This window comes from Tursiops truncatus, chromosome 5 (genome assembly GCF_011762595.2).
Source record: "Tursiops truncatus isolate mTurTru1 chromosome 5, mTurTru1.mat.Y, whole genome shotgun sequence".
NCBI lineage: Eukaryota > Metazoa > Chordata > Mammalia > Artiodactyla > Delphinidae > Tursiops > Tursiops truncatus.
Window position 1 is genome coordinate 81,730,143 of NC_047038.1, and position 20,843 is coordinate 81,750,985.

Genomic DNA, 20,843 nt, shown 5'->3' on the forward strand with positions numbered 1-20,843 from the left:
GTATTCTGTTGTTTTTGGATGAAATGTCCTATAAATATCAATTAAGTCCATCTTGTTTAATGTATCATTTAAAGCTTGTGTTTCCTTATTTTCATTTTGGATGATATGTCCATTGGTGGGGTGTAAAAGTCTGCTACTATGAATGTGTTACTGTCGATTTCCTCTTTTATGGCTGTTAGTATTTGCCTTATGTATTGAGGTGCTCCTATGTTGGGTGCATAAATATTTACAATCGTTATATCTTCTTCTTGGTTCGATCCCTTGATCATTATGTAGTGTCCTTCTTTGTCTCTTGTGATAGTCTTTATTTTAAAGTCTATTTTGTCTGATATGAGAATTGCTACTCCAGCTTTCTTTTGATTTCCATTTGCATGGAATATCTTTTTCCATCCTCTTACTTTCAGTCTGTATCTGTCTCTAGGTCTGAAGTGGGTCTCTTGTAGGCAGGATATATATGGGTCTTGTTTTTGTATCCATTCAGCTAGTCTGTGTCTTTTGGTGGGAGCATTTAATCCATTTACATTTAAGGTAATTATCGATATGTATGTTCCTATTCCCATCTTCTTAGTTGTTTTGGGTTTGTTATTGTAGATCTTTTCTTTCTCTTGTGCTTCTTGCCTAGAGAAGATCCTTTAGCATTTGTTGTAAAGCTGGTTTGGTGGTGCTAACTCTCAGCTTTTGCTTGTCTGTAAAGGTTTTAATTTCTCCATCAAAGCTGAATGAGATCCTTGCTGGGTAGAGTAATCTTGGTTGTAGGTTTCTCTCCTTCATCAGTTTAAATATGTCCTGCCAGTCCCTTCTGGCTTGCAGAGATTTTGCTGAAAGATCAGCTATTAGCCTTATGGGGATTCCCTTGTGTGTTATTTGTTGTTTTTCCCTTGCTGCTTTTAATATGCTTTCTTTGTATTTACTTTTTGACAGATTGATTAATATGTGTCTTGGCATATTTCTCCTTGGATTTATCCTGTATGGGACTCTGTGCTTCCTGGACTTGATTCACTATTTCCTTTCCCATATTAGGGAAGTTTTCAACTATAATCTCTTCAAATATTTTCTCAGTCCCTTTCTTTTTCTCTTCTTCTTCTGGAACCCCTATAATTCAAATGTTGGTGTGTTTAATGTTGTCCCAGAGGTCTGTGAGACTGTCCTCAGTTCTTTTCATTCTTTTTTCTTTATTCTGATCTGCAGTAGTTATTTCCACTATTTTATCTTCCAGGTCACTTATCAATTCTTCTGCCTCAGTTATTCTGCTATTGATCCCATCTAGAGTATTTTTAATTTCATTTATTGTGTTGTTCATCATTGCTTGTTTTCTCTTTAGTTCTTCTAGGTCGTTGTTAAATGTTTCTTGCATTTTCTCTATTCTATTTCCAAGATTTTTGGATCATCTTTACTATCATTATTCTGAATTCTTTTTCAGGTAGACTGCCTATTTCCTCTTCGTTTGTTCAGTCTGGTGCATTTTTATCTGCTGTGTGTTTTTCTGTCTTCTCATTTTGTTTATCTTACTGTGTTTGGGGTCTCCTTTTTGCCAGCTACAGGTTCGTAGTTCCCGTTGTTTTTGGTGTCTGTCCCCAGTGGCTAAGGATGGTTCAGTGGGTTGTGTAGGCTTCCTGGTGGAGGGGACTAGTGCCTGTGTTCTGGTGGATGAGGCTGGATCTTGTCTCTTTAGTGGGCAGGTCCACGTCTGGTGGTGTGTTTTGGGGTGTCTGTGGACTTATTATGATTTTAGGCAGCCTCTCTGCTAATGGGTGGGGTTGTGTTCCTGTCTTGCTAGTTGTTTGGCATAGGTTGTCCAGCACTGTAGCTTGCTGGTCGTTGAGTGAAGCTGGGTGCTGGTGTTGAGATGATCTCTGGGAGATTTTCGCCATTTGATATTATGTGGAGCTGGGAGGTCTCTTGTGGACCAGTGTCCTGAAGTTGGCTCTCCCACCTAGAGGCAGAGCCCTGACTCCTGGCTGGAGCACCAAGAGCCTTTCATCCACACGGCTCAGAATAAAAGGGAGAAAAAGAAAGGAAGGGAGGGAGGGAGAAAGAAGATAAAATAAAGATAAAATAAAGTTATTAAAATTAAAAAAAAATTTTAAGAAACAAAAACACAGACGTATAGAACCCTAGACAAAGGGTGAAAGCAAAGCTATACAGACAAAATCTCACACAGAAGCATACACACTCACAAAAAGAGGAAAAGGGGAAAAATCATAAATCTTGCTCTCAAAGTCCACCTCCTCAATTTGGGATGATTCGTTGTCTATTCATGTATTCCACAGATGCAGGGTACATCAGTTTGATTGTGGAGCTTTAATCTGCTGCTTCTGAGGCTGCTGGGAGAGATTTCCCTTTCTCTTTTTTGTTCGCACAGCTCCCAGGGGCTCAGCTTTGGATTTGGCCCCACCTCTGCGTGTAGGTCACTGGAGGGCGTCTGTTCTTTGCTCAGGCAGGATGGGGTTACAGGAGCAGCTGCTTGGGGGGGCTCTGGTTCACTCAGGCCGTGTGGAGGGAGCAGTGCGGATGAGGGGTGAGCCTGCGGCAGCAGAGCCCAGCAGAATGTTGCACCAGCCTGAGGCATGTCATGCGTTCTCCCAGGGAAGTTGTCCCTGGATCCCTGGCAGTGGCAGGCTGCACAGGCTCCCAGGCTCCCCAGAAGAGGGGTGTGGATAGTGACCTGTGCTTATACACAGGCTTCTTGGTAGCGGCAGCTTCTTGGTAGCGGCAGCAACAGCCTTAGCGTCTCATGCCTGTCTCTGGGGTCTGTGCTTTTAGCTGCGGCTGGCACCTGTCTCTGGAGCACATTTATGCAGCACTCTTAATCCCCTCTCCTTGCGCACCAGGAAACAAAGAGGGAAGGAAAAGTCTCTTGCCTCTTCAGCCGCTCCAGACTTCTCCCCGGACTCCCTCCTGGCTATCCATGGTTCACTAACCCCCTGCAGGCTGTGTTCACGCTGCCAACCCCAGTCCTCACCCTGCACTCCGACCGAAGCCCCCCGAGCCTCAGCTCCCAGCCCCGCCTGCCTCGGCAGGTGAGCAGACAAGCCTCTCGGGCTGGTAAGTGCTGGTCGGCACCAATCCTCTCTGCGGGAATCTCTCCGCTTTGCCCTCTGCACCCCTGTTGCTGTGCTCTCTTCCACGGCTCCAAAGCTTCCCCCCTCTGCTACCCGCAGTCTCCGCCCACAAAGGGGCTTCTAGTGTGTGGAAACCTTTCCTCCTTCATGGCTCCCTCCCTCCCACTGGTGCAGGTCCCGTCCCTATGCTTTTGTCTCTGTTTATTCTTTTGCCCTATCCAGGTACGTGGGGAGTTTCTTGCCTTTTGGGAGGTCTGAGGACTTCTGCCAACGTTCAGTAGGTGTTCTGTAGGAGTTGTTCCACGTGTAGATGTATTTTTGATGTATCTTTGGGGAGGAAGGTGATCTCCATGTCTTACTCTTCCACCATCTTCCCCCTCGCTCCCTATCTTATTTTAATATAGAATTTGTCTGTCCATTGGGTGAATCCATTATGTGTGAATCTATTGGAAATTTTGTCAACTAAATGGCTACAAATACAGTGATGTACCCTAGGTAAGGAGTATTATTTTTTTGTTGCCTGTTTAAGTCACAAACTCACTGGCGTACAACAACACAAATTTGTTATCTCACAGTTACATCGGTCAGTAGTCCAAAATGGAGTCACTGGGGTGAAAGCAAGGTGTTGACAAGGTTGTTCTAGGTCTCTGGTGGCCCTGGTGGAGAATCTGTTCCCTTGAATTTTCTACTTTTTAAAGACCATTCACAGTCCTTGGCTCATGGTCCCTTCCTCCATCTTCAAAGCCAGGAAAAGCAGGTTGAGATTTTTTTTAACTGATTTTTTGAAATATAATCCACATACCATACAATTCATCAATTCAAAGAATACAATTCAATGATTTTTTAGAATATTCACAGATATCTATACCATCATCACAGTCAATTTTAGAGCATTTTCATCAACCCAAAAAGAAATCCTATATCCTCTATCACATCCACTATTCTCCCCTCTCACCCCTAACTCCCCATCCCTAATCAACTGTAGTGATTTTTTTATTTTATATTGAGACATATACTGTTTCTTGAGCCAGAAAATGACAAATGATTCCTTTCACATATTTGAGGTAGACTGCACAAACAAGTTCAGATACACAGCCACTGGAGATCAGAGAAAAATATAATCTATGCTCTTTGTTAAAATATTCATTTAAGGAGTGCTGGGAAGATGGTGGAAGAGTAAGACGCGGAGATCACCTTCCGCCCCACAGATACACCAGAAATACATCTACACGTGGAACAACTCCTACAGAACACCTACTGAATGCTGGCAAAAGACCTCAGACCACCCAAAAGGCAAGAAACTCCCCACATACCTGGGTAGGGCAAAAGAAAAAAAAAAAAAAAAACAGAGACAAAAGAATAGAGACAGCACCTGCACCAGTGGGAGGGAGCCGTGAAGGAGGAAAGGTTTCCACACACTAGGAGGCTCCTTCGCGGGCGAAGGGGGGAGCTTTGGGGCCACGGAGGAGAGCACAGCAACAGGGGTGTGGAGGGCAAAGCAGGGAGATTCCTGCACAGAGAATCGGTGCGCTTCGGTCGGAGTGTAGGGAGAGGACTGGGGTTGGCTGCATGAACACAGCCTGAAGGGGTTAGTGCACCACGGCTAGCCAGCAGGGAGTCCGGGAAAAGGTCTGGAGCTGCCAAAGAGGCAAGAGACTTTTTCTTCCCTCTTTGTTTCCTGGTGCACGAGGAGAGGGGATTAAGAGCACTGCTTAAAGGAACTCCAGAGACGGGTGCGAGCCGCGGCTAAAAGCACGGACCCCAGAGACGGGCAGGAGACGCTAAGGCTGCTGCTGCTGCCACCAAGGGGCCTGTGTACGAGCACAGGTCACTATCTACACCCCTCTTCCGGGAAGCCTGTGCAGCCCGCCACTGCCAGGTTCCCGGGATCCAGGGACAACTTCCCCGGGAGAAAGCACGGCGGGCCGCAGGCTTGCCCCACAAGCAGTGCCCTTCCCCCCCCGGCCTGAGTGCGCCAGAGCCCCCGAATCAGCGGCTCCTTTAACCCCGTCCTGTCTGAGCAAGAAACAGACGCCCTCCAGCGACCTACACACAGAGGTGGGGCCAAATCCAAAGCTGAGCCCCTGGGAGCTGTGAGAACAAAGAAGAGAAAGGGAAATCTCTCCCAGCAGCCTCAGAAGCAGCGGATTAAAGCTCCACAATCAACTTGATGTACACTGCATCTGTGGAATACATGAACAGACAACGAATCACCCCAAATAGAGGAGGTGGACTTCGAGAGCAAGATCTATGATTTTTTCCCCCTTTTCCTCTTTTTGTGAATGTGTATGTATATGCTTCTGTGTGAGATCTTCTCTGTATAGCTTTGCTTCCACCATTTGTCCTAAGCTTCTATCCATCCATTTTTAAAAAATTTTTTTCTTAATAATTAATTTTAATAACTTTATTATACTTTACCTTCTTTCCTTCCTTCCTCCATCCCTCCCTCCCTTCCTTTCCTCCCTCCTTTAGAAAACGAATCATCCCAAATTTAGGAGGTAGACTTTGAGAGCAAGATTTATAATTTTTTTCCCTTTACCTCTTTTTTTGAGGGTGTATGTGTGTGCTTCTGTGTAAGATTTTGCTGTATAGCTTTGCTTCCACCATTTGTCCTAAGGTTCTATCCGTCCCTTTTTTTTTCTAAATATTTTTTAATTCAATAACTTTATTATACTTTTATTTTACTGTATCTTCTTTCTTTCTGTGTTTTTTCCTTCCTTCCTCCCTTCTTTCCTTCTTGTCTTCTTTCCTTCTTTCTTTCTTCCTTCCCTCCCTCCTTTCTTTCTTCCTATTTCTATTAATTCTCTCTACTTTTTCTCCCTTTTATTCTGAGCCATGTGGATGAAAGGCTCTTGGTGCTCCAGCCAGGAGTCACGGCTCTGCCTCTGAGGTGGGAGAGCCAACTTCAGGACACTGGTCCACAAGAGACCTCTCAGCTCCACATAATATCAAATGGCGAACATCTCCCAGAGACCTCCATCTTAACACCAGCACCCAGCTTCACTCAACGACCAGCAAGCTACAGTGCTGGACAACCTATGCCAAACAACTAGCAAAACAGGAACACAACCCCACCCATTAGCAGAGAGGCTGCCTAAAATCATAGTAAGTCCACAGACACCCCAAAACACACCACCAGACGTGGACCTGCCCACTAAAGAGACAAGATCCAGCCTCATCCACCAGAACACAGGCACTAGTCCCCTCCACCAGGAAGCCTACACAACCCACTGAACCAACTTTAGCCACTGGAGACAGACATCAAAAACAGCGGGAACTACGAACCTGAAGCCTGCAAAAAGGAGACCCCAAACACAGTAAGATAAGCAAAATGAGAAGACAGAAAAACACACAGCACATGAAGGAGCAAGATAAAAATGCATCAGACCTAACAAATGAAGAGGAAATAGGCAGTCTACCTGAAAAAGAATTCAGAATAATGATAGTAAAGATGATCCAAAATCTTGGAAATAGAATGGACAAAATGCAAGAAACATTTAACAAGGACCTAGAAGAAATAAAGATGAAACAAGCAACGATGAACAACACAATAAATGAAATTAAAAATACTCTAGATGGGATCAATAGCAGAATAACTGAGGCAGAAGAATTGATAAGTGACCTGGAAGATAAAATAGTGGAAATAACTACTGCAGAGCAGAATAAAGAAAAAAGAATGAAAAGAACTGAGGACACTCTCAGAGACCTCTGGGACATCATTAAACACACCAACATTCAAATTTTAGGGTTTCCAAAAGAAGAAGAGAAAAAGACAGGGACTGAGAAAATATTTGAAGAGATTATAGTTGAAAACTTCCCTGATATGGGAAAGGAAATAGTGAATGAAGTTCAGGAAGCACAGTGAGTCCCATACAGGATAAATCCAAGGAGAAATACGCCAAGACACATATTAATCAAACAGTCAAAAAGTAAATAAAAAGAAAGCATATTAAAAGCAGCAAGGGAAAAACAACAAATGACACACAAGGGAATCCCCATAAGGTTAACAGCTGATCTCTCAGCAGAAACTCTGCAAGCCAGAAGGGAGTGGCAGGACATACTGAAAGTGATGAAGGAGAAAAACCTGCAACCAAGATTACTCTACCCAGCAAGGATCTCATTCAGATTTGATGGAGAAATTATAACCTTTACAGACAAGCAAAAGCTGAGAGAGTTCAGCACCACCAAACCAGCTTTACAACAAATGCTAAAGGAAAAAGAAACACAAGGCAAGGAAAATACCTATAATAATGAACCCAAAACAATTTAGAAAATGGGAATAGGAACATACATATTGATAATTACCTTAAATGTAAATGGTTTAAATGCTCCCACCAAAAGACACAGATTGGCTGAATGGATACAAAAACAAGACCCATATATATGCTGTCTACAAGAGACCCACTTCAGACCTAGAGACACATACAGACTGAAAGTAAGGGAATAGAAAAAGATATTCCATGCAAATGGAAACCAAAAGAAAGCTGGAGTAGCAATTCTCATATCAGACAAAATAGACTTTAAAATAAAGACTATCACAAGAGACAAAGAAGGACACTACATAATGATCAAGGGATCAAACCAAGAAGAAGATATAACGATTGTAAATATTTATGCACCCAACATAGGAGCACCTCAATACATAAGGCAAATACTAACAGCCATAAAAGGGGAAATCGACAGTAACACATTCATAGTAGGGGATTTTAACACCCCACTTTCACAATGGACAGATCATCCAAAATGAAAATAAATAAACACAAGCTTTAAATGATATATTAAACAAGCTGGACTTCATTGATATTTATAGGACACTGCATCCAAAAACAACAGAATACACGTTTTTCTCAAGTGCTCATGGAACATTCTCCAGGATCATATCTTGGGTCACAAATCAAGCCTTGGTAAATATAAGAAAATTGAAATTGTACCAAGTATCTTTTCCGACCACAACGCCATGAGACTAGATATCAGTTACAAGAAAAGATCTGTATCTTTACAACACATGGAGGCTAAACAATACACTACTTAATAACGAAGTGATCAGTGAAGAAATCAAAGAGAAAATAAAATAATACCTAGAAACAAATGACAATGGAGACACAACGACCCAAAACCTATGGGATGCAGCAAAAGCAGTTCTAAGGGGGAAGTTTATAGCAATAAAAGCCCAACTTAAGAAGCAGGAAACATCTCGAATAAATAACCTAACCTTGCACCTCAAGAAATTAGAGAAAGAAGAACAAAAAAAATCCGGAAATTAGAAGGAAAGAAATCATAAAAATCAGATCAGAAATAAATGAAAAAGTAATGAAGGAAACGATAGCAAAGATCAATAAAACTAAAAGCTGGTTCTTTGAGAAGATAAAGAAAATTGATAAACTATTAGCCAGACTCATCAAGAAAAAAAGGGAGAAGACTCAAATCAATAAAATTAGAAATGAAAAAGGAGAAGTAACAACTGACACTGCAGAAATAAAAAAGATCATGAGAGATTACTACAAGCAACTCTATGCCAATAAAATGGATAACCTGGAAGAAATGGACAAATTCTTAGAAATGCACAATCTGCTAAGACTGAATCAGGAAGAAATAGAAAATATGAACAGACCAATCCCAAGCACTGAAATTGAACCTGGGATTAAAAATCTTCCAACAAACAAAAGCCCAAAACCAGATAGCTTCACAGGCGAATTGTATCAAACGTTTAGAGAAGAGCTAACACCTATCCTTCTCAAACTCTTCCAAAATATAGCAGAGGGAGGAACACTCCCAAATTCCTTCTACGAGGCCACCATCACCTTGATACCAAAACCAGACAAGGATGTCACAAAGAAAGAAAACTACAGGCCAATACCACTGATGAACATAGATGCAGAAATCCTCAACAAAATACTAGCAAACAGAATCTAACAGCACATTAAAAGGATCGTACACCATGATCAAGTGGGGTTTATACCAGGAATGCAAGGATTCTTCAATATACGCAAATCAATGTGATAAACCATATTAACAAATTGAAGGAGAAAAACCATATGATCATCTCAATAGATGCAGAGAAAGCTTTTGACAAAATTCAACACCCATTTATGATAAAAACCTTGCAGAAAGTAGGCATAGAGGGAACTTTCCTCAACATAATAAAGGCCATATATGACAAGCCCACAGCAAACATCATCCTCAATGGTGAAAAACTGAAAGCATTTCCACTAAGATCAGGAAAAAGACAAGGTTGCCCACTCTCACCACTCTTATTCAACATAGTTTTGAAAGTTTTAGCCACAGCAATCAGAGAAGAAAAGGAAATAAAAGGATTCCAAATTGGAAAAGAAGTAGTAAAGCTGTCACTGTTTGCAGATCACATGATAGTATACATAGAGAATCCTAAAGATGCTACCAGAAAACTACTAGAGCTAATCAATGAATTTGGTAAAGTAGCAGGATAAAAAATTAATGCACAGAAATCTCTGGCATTCCTATATACTAATGATGTAAAATCTGAAAGTGAAATCAAGGAAAGACTCCCATTTACCATTGCAACAAAAAGAATAAAATATCTAGGAATAAACCTACCTAAGGAGACAAAAGATCTGTATGCAGAAAATTATAAGACACTGATGAAAGAAATTAAAGATGATACAAATAGATGGAGAGATATACCATGTGCTTGGATTGGAAGAATCAACATTGTGAAAATGACTCTACTACCCAAAGCAATCTATAGGTTCAATGCAATCCCTATCAAACTACCACTGGCATTTTTCACAGAACTAGAACAAAAAATTTCACAATTTATATGGAAACACAAAAGACTCCGAATAGCCAAAGCAATCTTGAGAACGAAACACGAAGCTGGAGGAATCATGCTCCCTGACTTCAGACTATACTACAAACCTACAGTAATTAAGACAGTATGGTACTGGCACAAAAACAGAAAGATAGATCAAAGGAACAGGATGGAAAGCCCAGAGATAAACCCACGCACATATGGCCACCTTATCTTTCATAAAGGTGGCAGGAATGTACAGTGGAGAAAGGACAGCCTCTTCAATAAGTGGTGCTGGGAAAACCGCACAGGTACATGTAAAGAATAAGATTAGATCACTCCCTAACACCATACACAAAAATAAGCTCAAAATGGATTAAAGACCTAAATGTAAGGCCAGAAACTATCAAACTCTTAGAGGAAAACATAGGCAGAAAACACTCTATGACATAACTCACAGCAAGATCCTTTTTGACCCACCTCTTAGAGAAATGGAAATAAAAACAAAAATAAACAAATGGGACCGAATGAAAGTTCAAAGCTTTTGCACAGCAAAGGAAACCATAAACAAGACCAAAAGACAACCCTCAGAATGGGAGAAAATATTTGCAAATGAAGCAACCAACAAAGGATTAATCTCCAAAATTTACAAGCAGCTCATGCAGCTCAATAACAAAAAAACAAACAACCCAATCCAAAAATGGGCAGAAGACCTAAATAGACATTTCTCCAAAGAACCTAAACAGGTTGCCAACAAACACATGAAATAATGCTCAACTTCATTAATCATTACAGAAATGCAAATCAAAACTACAATGAGATATCATCTCAGACCAGTCAGAGTGGCCATCATCAAAATATCTAGAAACAATAAATGCTGGAGAGGGTGTGGAGAAAAGGGAACACTCTTGCACTGCTGGTGGGAATGTGAATTGGTTCTGCCACTATGGAGAACAGTATGGAGGTTCCTTAAAAAACTACAAATAGAACTACCATATGACCCAGCAATCCCACTACTGGGCATATACCCTGAGAAATCCAAAATTCAAAAACAGTCATGTACCAAAATGTTCACTGCAGCTCTATTTACAGTAGCCCGGAGATGGAAACAACCTAAGTGCCCATCATCGGATGAATGGATAAAGAAGATGTGGCACATATATACAATGGAATATTACTCAGCCATAAAAAGAAACGAAATTGAGCTATTTGTAATGAGGTGGATAGACCTAGAGTCTGTCATACAGATTGAAGTAAGTCAGAAAGAGAAAGACAAATACCGTATGCTAACACATATATATGGAATTTAAGAAAAAGAAATGTCATGAAGAACCTAGGGGAAAGACAGGAATAAAGACACAGACCTACTGAAGACCGGACTTGAGGATATGGGGAGGGGGAAGGGTGAGCTGTGACAGGGCGAGAGAGAGGCATGGATATATATACACTAACAAACGTAAGGTAGATAGCTAGTGGGAAGCAGCCGCGTGGCACAGGGATATCGGCTTGGTTTTTTGTGACCGCCTGGAGGGGTGGGATAGGGAGGGTGGGAGGGAGGGAGACACAAGAGGGAAGAGATATGGGAACATATGTATATGTATAACTGATTCACTTTGTTATAAAGCAGAAACTAACACACCATTGTAAAGCAATTATACCCCAATAAAGATGTTAAAAAAATATTCATTTAAGATTTATAGATTATGAAATCATCACCCATTTTACACAGAGTGAAAAATGAATACCAAGACAAAACTATTTTAAAATAAGTCATTCAGTATCTAATAAAATTTGCAGAGGAAGCAAAAGACTTTTTAGGGCACAGTGGGAAGTCAGAGATGTTCATTAATTTTCAAAAGGCATAGATGACTTAATACACTATGCTCAGTATAAAGTACTTTGGAATCACAGAAGTACCTCACTTCTTAGTAACTGGACCTAGCTTATTTGATAGAACAGTGAAGAGAGTCCATCATTTACATAAGACACTCTTTAAAATTTTTACTATAGGTATCTGAAACCAAAATGTAAAATTATTTGAGCATGAAAGAACTTTTTTTTGCATTTTATATTAAATTTGGTTATAGTGTTTAAAAAGTAAAAATACGTATCACCTAAAATGATTCCACATTATTCCCAGTCTGGAACTAGGAGGAAATGTAGTCTGCTTGGTAGTGCTTTGCTTGTTAGTTGATAGTTCAGGAATTCAATTCTGCTTATCTCTGCATATTGGATTAAAAATTTTCTAATTCTTAGCACTGTATGCAGCAATTAGCCAATGTACTGATCTTCATTATTAAATATATCTTAAACTTAATCAGAAGTACACGACTTGAAGGTCTTCCCATTAATCACGTGTATTTCTTTGTATGAATTTCTAAGAGGAATGACTAGGCTTTAGTAGAATGATACAGCATTGAACTAAAACAACTGCTCTATGTCAGTCACTTCATGATTATAAATTTTAAAAACTGAGCTAACGAGATATACATATGTATGTGTGCTGTCGGATAAGGCATTAAACAAAAATCTAATAAAAACTCTGTTCTCTGAAGCTTGTCATATAATAAAAAAAATGAAGAAATCATTAATACTTTGTCAAATATAAACCTTATTAAAATGAAAAATAACCTAAACACATACTGACAACATTTAAGATTTTTTTTCTCCCATTGAAAAATCTGCTTAGCATTTGTCCTGTTTAACACTGTTAAGCATTTGATTATCAGCAACTACTTCCAAAGCACAAACACTAAAGCCTCAGATAACACCCAAAACCCTTAGTCAAAAAGACCAGTCTTCATGATGAATTACTTGTTTACCTTATTGATAAATCATATTTGTTGAGGTCTCTACTTACCAGATTGGTTTTTCCCCAATAAGCTGTGTCCTCTTTCACCTTTTGGTTCACCTCTCTTATCTGGGATTTCCTCCACTGGTTTCCCTCCTTCTGAAACATACCCAAATGGTTTCACACTTAGGTCTTGCAGATTTTACTTAGCAATCAGTTCACATGAAAATTCTCTTTAGGAAGCTAGAAGACTGGCTAAATGACACCATTAGTGGGCTTCCACATGTTCTGTGCATATACTCACCAAAATACTTATTCAATATTGCATTCATTTGCAACTATTACATTCTTCCCAATGCTTCTGAGAAACAAGAATATACTTTTTCAACACTGTATCCCCAAGGTCTAGCAAAATTCTCAGAACAAAGTAGTTGCCTAGTAAATAGTTTTGGAAAAATATTTATAATTAAATAAAGGATGGGGAAGCTGTTTATTCTAAATAACACTATAATTTAGAGTTACATTAAAGGGAACTATGAAATCATATGTGTTAGAGAATGGCGAGAAAGAAAAGTACCCACTGAACTGAGGAGGTAATTTGAGACCAAGAAGCGAGGCAGACAGCTCCGCATACAGTAAGTCCCCTACATACGAACCTTCAAGTTGCGAACTTTCAAAGGTGCGAAAATGTGTTCGCATGTCCAATAATATGTTACTTCACATGTGTGGTGTACACTGTCACGTTCGTACATCATCTACAAGTGGTTGTGCTTTTGTGTACTTTACTGTACGGTACTGTAGAGAGTACAGTAGTACAGTATCTTTATTTCAAGCCCAGGATGTCCAGAAGCAAGCGTAAAAGCAGCGGTGATGTAGCTGGTACTGGTAAGAAGTGCCAGGAATCGGAGGCCCAGAGAATGGACAAAGAGAGGCAAGAGGAAAACGAAGTAATTGAAGAACTGAAGAGATTCAGGACACAGGAAATGGAAAGGGGATTTTCTTTATTTGAGGAGGCACTGTAACTTTTTGAGGTATAGGACCCGAATGTAGAACGGTACATGAAGGTTGCAGCAGCCATTCAGAATGCAATCCAGTGCCACCATGTCATAGATGTTGAGGACAAAACAGCTACTACCCAGGGATGCCATTTTTTCAAGAGGGTAGATAGAATTGAATCCAGCAAGGAACCAGAACCTGTGCCATCAACGTCAGGTGTGAGTGAAATTTCAGCTTGCCCTCCATCTACTATTGCTGATGATCCTTTGGCTCTACCATCTCCCACCTCCTCTGCCTCCTTCAGTCAACAACTCTCCTTGTTCACTCGATGCCAGCTCCTGTATGCCAGCTGTTATACTGTACTACTATACTTCTAAGGAGGGTGGGAGGGAGACGCAAGAGGGAGGGGATATGGGGATATACATATGCATATAGCTGATTCACTTTGTTATACAGCAGAAACTGACACAACACTATAAAGCAGTTATACTCTAATAAAGATGTTAAAAAGAAGTTTTTTTATTTTTTGTTTTCTATGTATTATTTGTGTGAAAAGCATTATAAACCTATTACAGTACAGTACTATACAGCCGATTGTGTTAGTTGGGTACCTAGGCTAACTTTGTTGGACTTAAAAACAAGTTGGACTTACAAACGCACTCTTGGAATGGAACTCGTTTGTATGTAGGGGATTTACTGTAATCAATGGATCAGTTTTTTATAGGGTAATTTACTCACAAAGTAGGATCAGTTGGACAACAATCTGAAAGCATTCACAGCTGCACTCTGCAACACTGAGGGGCCATTGGGACAATTTTATCAGTAACCTAGGGTATGGGAATGCTTTGGAAGCATGAGAGTGCTTGGAAACAGGAAGTGCATCCCTAAGTCAATATTTATGGATACTTAACTAGTCTTGTGGGTGCCTGAAATACACAATGAAGGTCTTCATCATTGTTTGGAGGCTAACAGATCATAGAGGCCACCTGGCCCTAAATATCATTAAACAACATCTTTTAACTACAAAGTCCTTGACAGTAGAGAAGAGAATTACTACACAAAAAAGCCCTAGGTAGGGTCGGGAGGAACAGAATAGGACCAAGATGGCATCAGTTATGCTGACAGCCATACGTGTATGTCTCATTATTACAGTCTTATATTTTATTTCTGAGTTATCCCAATTAAACATATAAAAATCCTAAAATGATAGAATAGTAAATTCCCACATATATATTTAGGCAGTAAAATTTCTATTTTTCTTTTATTTTTAGGTATAAGAAATAGACAATTTAATATATGTCTGTAATTTTATATATCCATTGGCATTTCTGCTAATGTGCTTGTGATCTAAACCCTTTTATTCACTTGAAATTAACTCACAAACCGTACTAAAAAATTTGATGTCAGTATCAAACAAATTACTCTCACAACTAAAGTGGAATTATCGAGTATCTGGCCTCAGACACTACTGTAAAAGACAAGCAATTACGATAATTACAAGAAGTAATTAACACATGGCTTCTAAACAACTTGTCAGCTAACATTTGATATATAAAAAAAGTTTAAAATAGAAAAATAGATTGAGTAATTTTTAGCTTTACAAATACATATATTGGGCTTCCCTGGGGTGCAGTGGTTGAGAGTCCGCCTGCCGATGCAGGGGACACGGGTTCGTGCCCCGGTCTGGGAAGATCCCACATGCCACGGAGTGGCTGGGCCCGTGAGCCATGGCCACTGAGGCTGCGCGTCCGGAGCCTGTGCTCCGCAATGGGAGAGGCCACAGCAGTGAGAGGCCCGCGTACCACAAAAAAAAAAAAAAAAAAAAAAAAATACATATATTTGTAGATATATTTGCAACTGTTTCAATGGTACCACAAGATACTTTTAGTGCATCAGACTTAAAGATAAAGTAGGAAAAAGTGTACAAAAGTTTGTATACATATTTAAATAGGCATTTTGTTTTTAGGGTTGGTTATTTTTCCTTTGAGCCATTGGTCATTGAGTAACTTCAGTAAAACTTGGGCTATATCCCTTCATTAAAAGCATCAATTACACTTATATGTATTGTCTTTATAAACTTTGGTCCTTAAAGACTAGTAGTTCTGTAATTCTATTTTCCTTGTTTGCAAAGACACTGTCCCCTATCTGCCTCAAGTAGATAAGACCTTCCAGGGAGTGAAAAATAAAAAAAGGGCATGAATTCCACCCTTTTGGTATCACCTTAAAACTGTTCTCAATTTTTACTAGATGCATTGATGTCTAAGGTGAAATTTTACATTTGATCCATATTCATTTACATGTACTTCTAGATCTTAAAAAAAATTACCAGTAACTTCAAAGGAAGAAAAACCAGAAAATTTACTATTAAATTAATAACCAGTAAATGCACTACTTCTTAGAGAACAGTTTTGCACAGTGTAACTGTTCTCCTATGACTGATACTGTGTTTAAAATCTGAACTTTATTCAGACTTTATAAGTAATTTCTCAGGCAATCAAAGTTAATTAAACAGTTGTTCTATTAATAAAATTTAGATTTTTACAAAGCACTTTTCAAACAAAATCTTCATATTTAGAGTTTACATTTAATCTGTACTTGTTATGATTTGTAGTTTCCAGTATTTTCTTTTGATATTTTTCCTCTAAATGATTTGAGTCAATTTAAAAGAACATGTGGATTAAATCACATTTTCTTGTATCTAGTGATTGACATTTTATATTATTAACATCAGGTTTAAGATAGAAGTGAAAATTCTCAATTCAGTCTATTACATACATCTTCTAAAGTTTAAGATTATATTTTATGTATATTATGAGCAAATATTTATTATAAATTAATTATAACAACACCACATCTAGAATATGTGTTTAAACTAGTGTTTCAACATTTTCATAAAACTGTTATTTTTTTCATTCCAGAGTGACAGTGTAACATAAGTGGATTGTCAAAAACAGCTTCCTAAAGATGCAAATATCTTGGAACAGGTTTAAAAATAAAGTTTGCTTTAGAAGAGCAGTGACTGATAGACAAAGAAAAGGAGAATGAGGTGGATAGAAAAAAGACTGAATATTCATTCTTTAAATACACATTTGAGTGCACTCTGCTGGACACTGTGAAAAACATTATTAAACCAAATACAAGTTCAATGCCCAGGGAATATAATAGTAAGTAGAATGTAGAATGTAAGTAAGATCACAAAACTGAGAAATGAAAAAGAGTACTGCTGACATTCAACTGGTTCACATGTACACGTACCTCAAGACTGTTCAATAAAGAAGACTCTCCTTCCAGAAAAGCTTTCCTTAAACCCCCAAGGTTAAAGTCATGCCCCTCATAAGATCTCCCATAAGTTCCTGTGTAGATAGATTATTAGGTCCTCAAGCCCCATCCCCAGCTAGGAGCATCCGCGACATTCACAGTATTGCCCTATCACTCTTGCATTATCTTCCCCATATCCCAGGTGATCAGTGATCTATGACTGGTGTGGGAGTACAAAAGCCCAGCTCTTACCTTCAGCTGAAACAAACTTCCGAATGTATACTACAAAGTTCCTCCTGAGATTAGGTTTGTCTGGGACTTTAACTTAAATGCCACCCTTGCCAAGTTTCTTCCCCTTTTCTATCCTGCCTCCTCCACATTCTTTTTGGCTCCTCCTGCGAGCTTTTCCTGAATAAATCACATGTACCTGGATCTTTAGCTTATGATGTGCTTATCAGATACCCTCACCTAAGACAGACATCTTTCATTATACGTATCAAAAATCACTATACTACCTGTTTACTGGTTATTTTGGGATCATGTACTCTTCATCTTTGTGTCTTCTAAGTATGACACAAAATAGTAAATTTAATCCTATTGGTTTGCTGATGCTGGAATAACAGAATGCCACAAACTGAGTGGCTCTGAATAACAAATTTATTATCTCACAGTTCTGGAGGCCAGAAGTTAAAATTTAAGGTGTCGGTGGGACTATGCTCCCTCTGAAGCTACTAGAGAAAGATCTGTTGCAGGACTCTCTCCTAGCTACTGGCAGTATAACTCCAATCTTCACATAATGTTCTCCTGTATATGTCTCTTCACATGGCATTCTTTTATTAAAATACCAATTTATTGGATTATGGACCCACATTACTCATGTAGGACCTCATCTTAATTTAACTAATTACATTTACAATGACCCGATTTCCAAATAAGGTCACATTCTGAGGTACTTGGGGTTATTATGTCAAATATGAATTTTTCAGGACCCAAATCAACCAGTAACACTATTTAATACCGTAACCAAATTAAAAATATATTGAACATAATATAAAATAATCTAAATGGAATTTTAAAAGTTATATCTCTTTTTATTATATGCTTATTCTATGTCAGACACTACTCTCAGCAAACAATGTGAATTAGTATCTTTAGTCCTCAAAAAAAGATGAAAAACCAAGGGGACAGAGAGATTAAATGCACTTTAATTTGGGTTCTTAATCTGCAATGTTCACCACTGCCCCACAAAGCAGATAATCTCATCATACTGGGATAACTGTGGAAAAGCACCAGCCTTTAATAAATACTAATATGCTTCAGGTAATTTAATACCTGAGTTGGAAAAACTCCACCTGTGTGTGTCCTTTACTCCATCTACATGGAGATAGTGTCGGATCCCACAGGTTAAGGGCTCAGTCCCTCAAGACTGCTCCCGCCCAGCTTCAGATGCCAATTGCAAACAGTAGGTCCTCAGGTCACCCACAACATCTGTACTGCTGGACTTTAAATCAGTAGTTCCCACGACCACCTCCTGGGGTTTGATTAATTTGCTAGAGGGGCTCACAGAAATCAGGGAAACACTTATATTTACTAGCTTGTTAAAGGATAAATTTATTATTCTTTAATAAAGAATACAGATTAATAGACAGATGAAGAGATTCATAGGGTGAGGTCTGGGAGGGTCCTGAACACAGGAACTTCTGTTCCCATGGAGTCAGGGTGCATCACCTCACCAGTACATGGATGTGTTCACCAACATGGAAGCTCCCCAAATACCATAGTATTGGGATTTTATGGTGGCTTCCTCATGTGAACATGATCAATTATTAACTGGAAAACAGAAGGTAGGGCTGATATTTCCGAGCTTCTAATCATGGCCTGGTCTTTCCAGTGGCCACCCCCATCCAGGAGGCATCCAGAAGCCCTTCCAGAGTCACCTCATCAGAACAAAAGATACTCCTATCACCCAGGAAATTACAAGGGTTTCAGGAGCCCTGTGTCAGGAACTGGGGCCAAAGACCAAAGATTAGAACAAAAGATGTTCCTAGTGCTCTTATCACTTAGGCAGTTACAAGAGTTTTAGGAGCTCTATGCCAGTAACTGGGGATAGAGACCAATATATATTTTCTATTATCTTACAATACCTTACATCAGTCATATTCCATAGGCGTTACCTGATTCAGGTAATATCACTGTGCTGTTAAAAAAATTATGTAGCAAAAAACTTGCCAAATTTCAGATCAATTATCCTTTAGTAGTGGAGCTTAAACCTGTCTGATTACAAACCTATAGGCATTGCACTACAATGAATTTAAGTCATGTGCAGACCCTCTGTAAAGGTAAAGCTCTCATGAACTCCCAAAGTTGAATACTTATTTAAATACAAACTCATATGTTATCTACTAAAATAAAGCTAGGTTTAAATTACACTTACAAATTTTCATTTCAAATTAAAAATCATAAGTTATGTAAGCAGAAGCATTATTAAAATTAAAGGTAAGATCAACTGTGAAATATTATATCATATTGAAAAAAATTCAGTCATTATTTGTATGGTCTAATTACTTTTACAGTTTACACCTCCAAATATAGTATTGACAAATTTAATCTACATTTATCAAAAACTGCATAGCATATTTACCACTACTCAGCAGTCAAAATATTAAAAGTTAGCATCACTCTAATACATCCACTAGAATGTGATTTTGGTCTTGACCACAGGTCCTTGGTTCTCTTGACTTTGGACATCTTTCAGACAATATGTTGTATAAAGATTCACTTCTCTCAACACATTTCTCCTTTTGAACCACTTCAAAGACATTTTCCTATATAGTGCACCTGATGCAAATGAATTATTTTTATGTTATATTACCACTTATTAGCTCATGGACACAATTAAATAAAATATGAAGAGCTGCCCTACTTCATGATGACAAATGAAATAGTTTAATATTGAAATTAATTCCTTAAATCTTAAATACAAGTTTTGATTTATGAAAATGTATTTTAATTGAAATTTATCGGTATAAATAAAAAAATTTTGTCCATATACAGAAGTATGATCATTGATGATCATTCAAATTAACTATTATTGAGTGTCTTATAAAAGCCAGGTACTATTCTAGATGTTTAAGATATATCAGTGAGAAATATAAAATCTCTGTGCTTATGGAGTTTACATAAAATGATGTCATTATACATTAAGACATGCCAAAGTAGGGTAGTCATATACACTTACCACTATATTGAATGTTAATTTCTTACTATAGATTTATACTCGGCAGCAAAGATATCCTAAATGTTAACAAAGATATTAAAAAATTGAGTGCTAATCTTGTCTACAAGGTTATAATTTGGAGAACTACTTGTTAAGGGTTACTAGACTATCATTTTAATACATTTGTTAATGTTTTTAAAAATCTTATCATGGAAATAAAAGTTTAAAATTCAAATATGTTATATAAAACTTATTGGTCATGACTCGAGTTAACATTTGTGGATCTACAAGTGTTCAGAAAAATCCCACTTGAAAAGATAATGATTCTAATATGGTTATATTGAGTTTGAGTTGTCTGTGATACTGACAATATACATGTATTTCTTATTATTCCTAAGGTTTAAAAATGAGTCCAAATTTCCATAGAAAAATAGAATTGACTTACAAACATTTGCAAAAATGGTCAGTTTATGTACAATTTGAAACATACACATTGAAACAAAATTCTTTTTTTATAAAATTCTCAAATTAGTGGAGTGTCTTTCCCCCTCCCTATTTTTCTCTCATCTACTTAAATATTTACATCTTAATTTTGGTGAAAATATATGACTATGGGCCAGCAGTGGCAATGTAAATTCATCCTAATATTTCTGGAAAAAAACCTGCTAATATTCATCTTTGTGCTATTTACCTCTGATTCTGTCAAGTTAATACAAATTCATCTTACATAAGTAGAAATATTCAAGGGATCTG

At 38.4% G+C, this 20,843-nt stretch overlaps 2 long non-coding RNA genes across 2 annotated transcripts in view; one reads left to right on the forward strand and one right to left on the reverse strand.

Moving 5' to 3' along the window:
* Positions 1-4,380, forward strand: part of LOC141278790 (uncharacterized) — an 81,242-nt gene extending 76,862 nt beyond the window's left edge. Inside the window, exon 3 of the long non-coding RNA XR_012332012.1 lies at positions 4,218-4,380. This is a non-coding gene — a long non-coding RNA (uncharacterized lncRNA). The remainder of the gene's footprint in view (positions 1-4,217) is intronic.
* The window catches only part of LOC109548826 (uncharacterized), a 128,932-nt gene that overhangs the window by 87,461 nt on the left and 20,628 nt on the right, over positions 1-20,843 (reverse strand). Inside the window, exon 2 of the long non-coding RNA XR_002174965.2 lies at positions 12,689-12,778. This is a non-coding gene — a long non-coding RNA (uncharacterized lncRNA). The remainder of the gene's footprint in view (positions 1-12,688; positions 12,779-20,843) is intronic.